We start from the raw sequence: 10,967 nt of genomic DNA, 5'->3' as shown, positions 1-10,967 counted from the left end.
TAAGCTTTCTAATGAGACATCAGTTTACATTCTTGAAAGAAACTTGGCTTTTCTTTAGCCATTGTTTGTGTGCTGTACTAAATGACTTGTCTAGCTAAAGCTGAAAAGTGAGGTGCAAATTTGTTTCCTTCAATCACATGGCTCCTCAAACAATCTAACCATGTGTAGGTATGACAAGACTTCACAAAAGGACTGAGGAGATTCATTTGGGTCAGAACATATTTCTTCTGAAGACTCAGGTTTGAAAAAAAAAAAATCAGTAGCTTTGTGAACATGCTGTTGCTCCTTAGCTTATAGTAAGGCATGTGAACGCCTCAAAAATTTAACCTGCAGATTAAATTTATCTTTAAATAAATGGGATTTCAAACTAGAGAAAAGGTAGTGTGACTGTTACAGAATATTGCAAGCTCTGTACAACTTGAAAGATTTTAAGTCATTTTTATAAAAACTGCATTGGCACAAAGAAGCAAAATTTTCAAAAAATTTAGTCAGAATCAACAACTGCAATTTCTGTTTGAGGAGAAAGGAGGGACTCTCGAAAATTTTTCTCCAGTAGTCATGGATTGGGAAGGGCAACACCCCTACTTAAAATTTAGATAAGAAAATTTTCGCTACCTTTCCTGAGGAATCTCGCGTCCACCGATTCCTCCTCCCTGGTCGCCGAGTCCCTGGCTGGCGTGAGGAAAAATGGCTACAAACTTCCTAGTAGTACATTTGAAGATCTGGTTCGACATGTTTAAATATGACGATGCAGAAAGGAGATTCTACGAACAAATTAACTGACCCGTGGCTGGTGCCTCCCGCCAGGAGAATGGCGCCAGGGTGATCCTCTGTGATATCGCGAGAGCCGGAGAGACCATCCAGAAATCCCTGACCGGAAGCTCAGGCCCCCAGCGGCCCTGCGAAGACCACAGCCAGTTCGTCGTCCGGATCGCCAGGCTGGAAGTGGAGACCCGGAGCCTGCGCTGCGTGGTGCAGGAGCTGCAGCAGACCGTCTGCAAGCTGGAGGCCCGGCTGAACGTGCTGGAGAAGAGCTCGCCCGGCCACTGGGCCACAGCCCCGCAGACCCGGCACGTTTCTCCTGTGCACCAAGTGGTACCTCCCAGCCAAGAAGCAAGCCACACCAGCAGAGGATGACGGAGACAATGACATTGACCTATTTGGCAGCGACAATGAGGAGGAGGACAAAGACGCAGCGCAGCTGCGGGAGGAGTGGCTGCGGCAGTACACAGAGAAGGGGGCCGAGAAGCCCGCGCTGGTGGCCAAGTCCTCCATCCTGCTGGACGTCAAGCCTTGGGACCATAAGATGGACATGGCCTTGCTGGAGACTTGTGTGCACTCCATCCAGCTGGACAGGCTGGTCTGGGGGTGCCTCCAAGGTGGTGCCTGTGGGCTACGGTATCCGGAAGCTGCAGATTCAGTGTGTGGTGGAGCACGACAAGGTGGGGATAGACTTGCTGGAGGAGGAGGAGGAGACCACCACGGAGCACGTGCAGAGTGTCGACACCGCAGGTTTCAACACTGCAGGTTTCAACAAGATCTGACGCCTGAGTGTGTGCGTGTATGTGCGAGTTGCGTGTGTGAGGCCCTTCCACGATTAAAAACTAAGACCAGCAAAAAAATATATATATATATATATACATATATATATATATATATATATATATATATATATATATATAAATCATGAATGAACCCATGGAAACTTTTATCTAAAAAGATTTGAATCCAAAGATTCACATTTCTTTCAAAAATTTTTTATCTAAAGTGTTGTAGGGGTGTGGCAGTTTCCTATAAAGTAAGAAATAGATAAAATTCAAAAACACACACTAAGGAAGCATGGGTGAGAAAACAGGTAAGCGAGCAAGAAGACACTTTCAATATGTGAAGGTTCTCTTCCTGCCCTTGGAATACAAAGAAAGGCAGACAGGCATTTGTCACATTATTTATAAACAATACTGAAGTTAACTCTTTCCCTGAACAACTTGAGTCCCTTTGTAATAAGAAGTAAATAACTATGAGTTTTGAAAACTTGTTGAGTTTATAGCCCATTGGGTTGTCTTTATGGATTTGAGAAAGTTTTCAAGTTTGATAAATTAGTATTAGACTGAAATGTAGCTTCTGTAAGCAATAAAATGCCTTTTTGATGAGTGGCATTGCAAGTACAGTTAGCTATACTTAATCAGGTGGCTTTTATTTTCACATGTATTATTCTACAAGAGTTTTGTAGTGTTTTTTTCTTTCATTTCAACTTAGTCACGAACAGAGCAATTGAATCTCAGTTACTGAGTCTTGAATAAGTGAGAATTTCTCCCATAAACACTAAACACTAAAAATTATTTCAATCATTATATTCAAACAAGAAAAGACATGAACTTAAATGCCACAAATATAATTACCTTGCTAACCATATCCAGCCAAATAAAGCTGTCAGTGGTATATACAGTTGTCCCAGGGTATTCTGGAAGATTCACTCGAAGACCCCTGAAGATACTAAAGTGAGATTTCTAATTTCTCCAATGACACTACTTTCCTTTTTTTTTTAAAGTTGTTCTATCTCCCTTGCTCTAGAATAACTAACAAAGTTCAGACCTAGCATATGCTAGAGGCAAAACTTTAATGCCTAATCCTACACATCCATATGTATTTGCAAACAACCCATGTACATCCTCCAGTATACTTTAAATCATGTTTAGGCTGGTCATTATGTCTCACGCCTGTAATTCCAACATTCTGGGAAGCTGAGGTGGGAAGATTCTTGAGGCCAGGGTTTTGAGACCAGCCTGGGCAACATAACAAGACCTTGTCTCTACAAAAAATAAAATAAATGAAAAAATAAAATAACCAGGCATGGTGGCATGCATCTATAGTCCCAGCAACTTGGAAGTCTAAGGCAGGAGGATCACTCAAGCCCAGGGTTTTGAGCTCACCACTGCATTCCAGCCTGGGTGACAGAACAAGAGCCTATCTCTGAAAAAGAAACAAATAAAATAAAAAATATATATCTAGATTACTTCTAATACATAAAACAGTAAATGCTTTATAAATAGTTGTTATAATGTATTGTTTTTTAAGTTTTTTATTTTTATTGCTATATTATATTTATTGTTTTGTTTGTATTCACCCAAGATTGGTTGACTCTGAGGATACAAAACCTCTGGATACAGAGAGCCAACTATAATTTATATTACCTTTTCACTTAAAATGGTGAACATAGAATTTCATTTTTACAACCAAATGGTGGCACAACAGCAAGGATTCATGTCATTCCAGGGCCCTCAATAGCAATAAAGCCTTCCAAGCATAGGTGTTTTAATGCTGGCTGGAGGCTGAATGCAGTCTGATCCACTTCCTAGGGTAGTTTCAATGTTACTGTCCAACATTCAGTGAGAAAATAACTGGGGAAACACCAGCATCCATGTGGGTTGCACCATAAGGTTTTAACTTTTGAGAATTTGTTACATTATCCAATATGCTCTCTCTCATTGGCTTTCCATTTCACTTCTCTCCAGGGGACAGGGAAGCTTATAAGAAGAGCAATATTTATGCAGAATAATTCAGAAGTGAAGCTTTCAAGGAATGAAATATGTATGTTGGCCAGTGAAAAGGAAACTGCTCATCTTCCCAAGACTCATGAATAATCCTTGTTTACTCCGTAATAGCTATGAATTTATCAAATGCACATGCACACACGCTCTCAGGTACTTGCTAGAATTATGATTGAGGAACCCTGTGCTGCCATCTTGTTGGAAAAATTAAATAGTATGATTTGTGATTCAAAACATTGTTTTGATAGCCTAGAATTATCAAAATTAAGGATGGTAATAATCTGGTAATTAACAGCAATTTCTTTTATCACCACAGAAATGACATGATACAAACAACAGTGACCTATAATTTCCTTCACATGAGATTTGCATATATTATCACTAAATTTGTAATTACCCCAGCAGTCACCCAAAATATTGCTTATGATTTGCTCATAAGATGTCAGGGATGTTAAAGTGGACTGGATCACCTAGTTTTCTAGAGCTATTGAACAAAAGGTCATTGCAAAAGAGAAAACTAAACACAGTGTGACAAGTACAACAAAAAGGTAATTAGTGTCTTTATATCTTTCTTGCTAACTTTTTTGTAATAGACAAGTATGTATATATGCAGAATTTTTTAAAGCCAATTTATTTCACTTTTGTGTTGCCTCCACTGTAATTAAAACTGGAATTAAATAGCAGAGGGTTAAAAAGTTAAACAAAATAAACAGTAACTGAATTCTAATAGAGTTTTATTTCTCTCTGGATCTATGCCTGGATTTTCCTTTGGTGTAGAGGCAATTTGTGAATGAAAATCTTGCTGCCAGGGAGGCTTTCATTTGAGCTTTCAGAACTCAGATTTCTAACTTCTCCAAGGACACTGTACTTTCTGGTTTTTTATTAAGTAGCTGCTAGTTCCCTTTCTGTAAAATAACTAACAGAATACAGGACTAGAATATGCTTGAGGCAAAACTTTAATGCCTAATCCTACATATCCATATTCTATACACATCTCTAGATCATCCATTCTACTGACATTAAAAGAATATCAGCACTAACTCTTTACATGTGAATTGAACATCACAATTTGTAAAGTCTCTTCGTACATGTTTGTATCACACTTGACAGATAGCGCATATGAATCTTGTAAGGCAGCATGGGTGTTACACGCCCACTTCAGAGGCGAGGAAGCCTGAAACTCAGTTGATGTGATTTGCCTAAGAGCCAGGAAGGGGTGGACCTTGGGGACAAGTATACTACCTGGTTCTCTGTGAACAGCCATTTTCACTACTTAATAGCCTGTATTTGTCCACAATATTTGTTTTCAGTTTTTCAAGATGGATTTTAGCATTGTTTTAAGTTCTAGGTTCTAGGCAAAATAAACTGTTATTTTCATGAGGATTCGATAAAGATATAGATTAATTTAGACAAAATTGGCACGTTTAATAGGGCTTAAAACAGTTTTCTACATATGAACTTAACAATTTTTGTTCATTTGCATCTAAATATTTTAATTTTTAGTTGCTATTAGAAACACTTTGTTATATGATCTAATTAGTATTTATATATAGAAAAGATACTGATTTTTATAGATTGATTTTTAGAAGCTAGTAGCTTACTGAATTCCTCTAATTTTTAAAATTATTTTGGATGGTCTATGTAAACAATAATATTCATGCAAATAATTATTTTCTTCTCATTTCAAACATTTTTGCTCTTTCTTTCTTTCTCATATTTAATAATATTTGCTACTGTGTTTCCAGAACAGTGGTGAAAAATAATGGCAATAACTGCCAATCTTGTTTCTGTTACTATAGATAAGTTTGCATTTTCTAGAACTGTAAATAAGTAGAATCCTATAGTGTGTACTCTTCTTTCTAGCAATGGCCAGCGCAGGAGAGGTAATGTAGGGCAGGTGGTAAGTATTACAAAGGGATGCAAAAAATGTTTTAGGGGTGTGAATATGTTCATTATTTTATACATAGTAATCGTTTCACAAGTGTAAACATATGTCAAAACTTATATACTTTAAATATGTGCAATTTAAATATATGCAGTTTATTTAATCATAAAAGAAATCAATTACACCTTAATAAAAATGTGAAAAATCATAGCAATAGTGAGTATCCTTCTCTTGTTTCTGACTTTGGTTTAAGATATGTCTTTAGATTAGATTGGCCAGATGATGATTGATTGATTGATTGATTGATTGAATGTGTATATTTCTTATGTTAAAGAACTAATCATCTACAGTATTCTTACTTTCTCATTTTTTGGCATCAGAAATACATGACAAATATTGCCAAATACCTTTTTAGCAATATATATATATTTTTTACATTTGTAGTGGCATTTTATTGTGCATGTTTTAACTTTTTTAAAAATTAAAAATAAAATATTCATAAAAAGAAGTGCCAAACTGTTAGTATACATTTTGATAAATTTTCCCAGGACAATGAATATACCATGTAACCAGCACTCACATTAAAAAAATAGAACATTACCAGCACCTAGGGATCCCCGTGATGCTCTGTTTTAGGCACTACCTATCCCAGACATAACCACTATGCTCACTTCTTCTTCTTCTTTTTTTTTTGGAGATGGAGTCTCACTCTGTCACCCAGGCTGGAGGACAGTGGCACAATCTTGGTTCACTGCAACCTCTGCCTCCCTCATTCAAGCAATTATCATGCCTCAGCCTCCCGAGTAGCTGAGACTATAGGTGCCTACCACTACACCTGGCTATTTTTTGTATTTTTAGTAGAGACGAGGTTTCACCATGTTAGTCAGGATGGTCTCAATCTCCTGACCTCGTGATCCACCCATCTTGGCCTCCCAACATTATGCTCACTTCTAACATCACACTTTAGTCTTGTTTGGCAATATTTAAATGATTGGTGGTGGTTTTCATTTATCCAAAAATATATTGTATTATCAATAGATTTCCTAATATGAATAACCCTTCTATTCTAGAAATGAGCTATAATTGTTTATGGACTATTTTTAACTATTGAATTTAATTTGTTAGTGAAATAATTTTTTTTCACTTTAGGGTTATGTATGTTCTGAGAGATTTGCCTAACTATTTGAAAATCATCCATGGTAAGTTCATTCTGGAAATCAAAAGCAATGGATGTGCCAACCAACTTACTATAACAAAAATAATATCATAACAAGATAATTATCTTAATAACATAGTCTTGAAAACAACCTAAACAACATCTAAAATGTGAAAAGAACAAGGTTAACATGCTTTTGGGTGGTTACATTACTCTGAAAATTACCTCAATTCTCTACTTCATTTTCAATGTGGATAGGCTGAATACCCTTCTTACTAGAGAAAGAGAGCACCTAAGGTACTGAGAGTTTCCAAAAGCTTTTTAGTCATCTTTAGCAGCTTCCTTAACTGTTTGGTGATCACATTAATGTGATCTATCTAACACAGAACAGTCTTTCTCAGAGAGTAGCCCCCTGACAAGCAGCATTAGCCTCACCTGAGAAGTTGTTAGAAACACAAATTGTTGGATCCACTCCAAGCCTACTGAACCAGAAATTCTGTGATTGGGCACAGCAATCTCTGTTACCATCCTAGTAATTGTGATGCACACTATAGTTTGAGAACAACCCATATACAAGTACACTTGAGTTTAGCTCCTCAATCAACTTCTTTCACTTAATAGCCTAAGCTAAAGCTACTTCCATTCTTTTCAAAAGAATTCTGAATTATTTGAAGACAGTCAATGTTTTTAATCCAAGCTCATGGCCCAGCAGAGTATAAATGACACTAACAGACTTGTAATTGTTTTGACATTTCTTTTAAAAAGAGGAATTTTTTAATTTTCAGGTATAGCTTCAAGAAAAATGGATCTTTTCAACTTTTTGGAAACTAAGAAATTTTTATGGTGATGCAATTTAGCACACACTACCCCAAAATTTGGCACCTTGGCATTTCAGAAAACAGAAACAGGATGTTCACTTTCACCTTCCCTCATCCTTCTCTCCTGATTCAGGTCATAAATCCTAGGAAAGATTCTCTGACCTTACTCTGAAGCAGTTCACAGAACCTTCCTTAAGAGGTGCCTTCCCTGTACCCAGAGCAAAGTAACATCCTTATCTCAGAAGATATAACAGGATCACAAAGAAGAATCTGAACAAACACTTCTTACTAAATTCTTCCTGGTTTATTACCATTAAATCATACTTCTAAATCCAATCATACTTCTCTATTTCATCTACTTATTCATCAAAGCTAGTATAAAAAATACATGGGTTCTTTCATTTCTTCTGGTCTTCATTTCCTTATGAAGGCTCCTATGTCATGTAAAACTTATTATAAATAAATGTCATGCTTTCCTTTTGTTGATTTGTCTTTTGTTGTAAGGACTCATTCATACATCTGGATGGGTTCAGAAAAAATATATCTCCTCCCCTACAATGAAGCAATATAAATGAATGCTAGTAATGAATAAACTAGGTATTTCTTAATGAACTTCAGTGGCAGCAGGCAATATACACATTAAATAGTCAGCCTCCCAAAAAAGCAAAAACACCTTGGTAAAAGCAACTCATTATCACGCAGCAAAGAGGACCCAAAAAGTGTAAAACTATAAACTGGGAACCAAGCACATTGACAAAGCAGTAATGTTTTTTAAAAACCAGCTGAGATGAAGATTATGAGAAAGTAGGTTGTTGAGCACAGAAAGCAAACTCAAAGGAAAGGCATACAAAAATTGGAGAACAGACGGCAAGAAGAGGCAAAGGAGATCCACACATAAAACAAAAAATGTTAGCATCAGAATTTGTGGAAAAGACCTGGGCTTCACTGAGGGAAACAGCTTTCAGGATTAGGAATTCTTCAGCTAAGAGACAGTTTACTTTTAATTGAGCTACAGACAAACAAAGAGGTAAAAAGGTGCCAAAAGCTAGAGTCAATATAAAATGAAAGAATAAAGTAAGTGCTTTTATTGTTAAACAAATGGCCTCTAACTAAGCCATTTTTGAATAATTCTGTTTCATTCATATGATACAAATAATTTAACAGCATCCGTGGCTTCTTCCCTTAGCTCCGGATTCTCCTCTGTGTCCCCCTTCCTTCTTTATCTCTTTCCCTTTCCATCTGCCTTGTTGATGAATTTCATTGTTACGACTATTTGCCTACAATCACCATTCTTTATTATTGTACCTTGTTTGCACAAAAGGAGTCTTTGCTGTTATTTTATTTTCATTAATGCTTCCATCTTGAAATTTTCAAAAATGCAATTTTAAACAGAGGATGCTCCCAGATTTGCCCTTGCATCATGACAGAACATTTCGGCCCTAGCCAGTGGTGTGCCCATGGAAACTGGGAGTCATTGTATCCTAGGAAACTATGGCAACCAACAGAGACAAACTGAAAACAGGCCCATTGTCATCATTTTTAACAAGTCAAAGATGTCAGTATCCTCTACAATGAATTCAACTGTCATTTGCCAAAGAGAAGATGCAATTCGAGTTGGCTCCAATAATTAAAACAGATAAGCATTTGAAAGCATACATATATGATTGATTTTATTCCTATTGTTCTTTAACAATAAACACTTATTAAGTGGGTTCTAAAAATAACCAGAAAAATCAACAGATATAATCAGCTCTTATGAGCAACTTCTTCCACATTATTATTAAATACATTGCACTATCCAGTGTTCTAGCAATTTATCTGTGTACACAGATAAGTGGTTGTTATCACAGCACAAAGATGCCCAGATATAATTCTGATTTCTTCTGTGGTTTTATGCATCAAAAGTTACATGAATAATGAATTTAGATTCTTACTGTTTAGTGTTGGTTTATCCACTTTGGGCTCCCAATTATATTGAGAATCTTCTTCAGACTCTACTAAATAGTTTAGCTGTCTAATCAAACCAAGTTAATGAGAGGCCATATAGGTCATCCATGTAGATAGAGCATCTATTATTTTCACAAATGAGTTTACAGCATGAAAGCAGAACTCCCACTGCATTGCAGTTTGTTTCAGTTCATTTATTTTGCATATCACGTGTACTTTAATTCCAAAACTTTCTTCCCCAGGAAATCTGGGTCATATGTTTCATTTTCCGTACAAAAATAGAGCTGGGTAAAATAATATTTACAAGAAGACTTCATGCATGTGTGTGTGGCTGTGTATGTGTGTTTGTGTGTGAGTGTGAGTGAGCATGCACGTGCATATGCATTTATTATTTTGAATCTAAACTTTTTTACCACATGTCAAATGATCTTTCTTAAATTTTAGTCGCTCCCAAAAACAAAGGTTAGAGAATAGAGTGGCATATTCGTGACAGTGATTTGCAATCTTGTAAGTGTATCCCCACAAGTAAAGCGCTACACAGAGGAAAGAACCAAAAGATCCTAGACAAGAAACAGCTATTATCTGCAGAACTCATGCATTTGATAAACTCTGGTCTGTTCCTTGGTTAAAGCAGGAAACCAGAAAAGTGAAACATATATTCTAAGTATTTCAACTTAAATATGTAAAACAAAGTAATTCACAAATATTTCGTTCAAGGTCTTTCATTTGATAATGAGCCCACTGATTAGAGTTTCCTATCATCTTTCTTGGAGTAATGTATTATCTATAATTTCAAATTTTAGTTCTTTAAAAAATACTGAAAACTCAATATTCTGTGAAACAATGGAAGTATAAAATCTTTATAGATTTTTACATGTTTCAATCTTTCACCAATTTCTTGCTCACATCTATTTTGACAGCATTATTTATTAGAAAATTACTTTTCTAAATATGTATTTCACAGATGATATTTTCTGAATTCCAAATGTATTCATCCATTTACATAATATTCAATTAAATCACATAATTCTTAAAACAGGCAACTGGAATTAACAGGTTTGGGAACAAGCAAAGTAAGTATAATGAGAATTATACAGACATACTAGGGAGTGGCCTATTATCCATGAATATTCAGAGTAGCATGAGAAATACTGTATTATGTTTTAGAAAAGAAATTGAGGGCCGGGCTTGGTGGCTCACGCCTGTAATCCCAGCACTTTGGGAGGCCGAGGTGGGCGGATCACGAGGTCCAGAGATCGAGACCATCATGGTCAACATGGTGAAACCCCGTCTCTACTAAAAATACAAAAAATTAGCTGGGCATGGTGGCGCGTGCCTGTAATCCCAGCTACTCAGGAGGCTGAGGCAGGAGAATTACCTGAGCCTGGGGGGCGGAGGTTGCAGTGAGCCTAGATCACGCCATTGCACTCAGCCTGGGTAACGAGCGAAACTCCGTCTCCAAAAATAAATAAATAAATAAATAAAAGAAATTGAGGTACGAATTGGTTGTTCTGAGACTAGCGAAAAGAGTTTCTACTGTATATACTCAATTGTGGGGTGGGCAGTAGCAGGCTGTAGAGGTTATACTTTAGTGATACACAGGTTCCCCACGT

At 36.6% G+C, this 10,967-nt stretch overlaps 1 pseudogene; it reads left to right on the top strand.

Annotated features, from left to right (window-relative positions):
* Positions 1 to 687: 687 nt before the first annotated feature.
* On the top strand, positions 688 to 1,544 carry LOC105715875 (elongation factor 1-delta-like; annotated as a pseudogene).
* Positions 1,545 to 10,967: the final 9,423 nt, after the last annotated feature.

This window comes from Aotus nancymaae, unplaced genomic scaffold (genome assembly GCF_030222135.1).
Source record: "Aotus nancymaae isolate 86718 unplaced genomic scaffold, 86718_ANA_hifiasm-v0.15.2.pri h1tg000064l_0, whole genome shotgun sequence".
NCBI classification, from domain to species: Eukaryota; Metazoa; Chordata; class Mammalia; order Primates; family Aotidae; genus Aotus; species Aotus nancymaae.
Note: the sequence above shows the minus strand (reverse complement) of the source record. Positions and strands in the feature narration are given on the sequence as shown.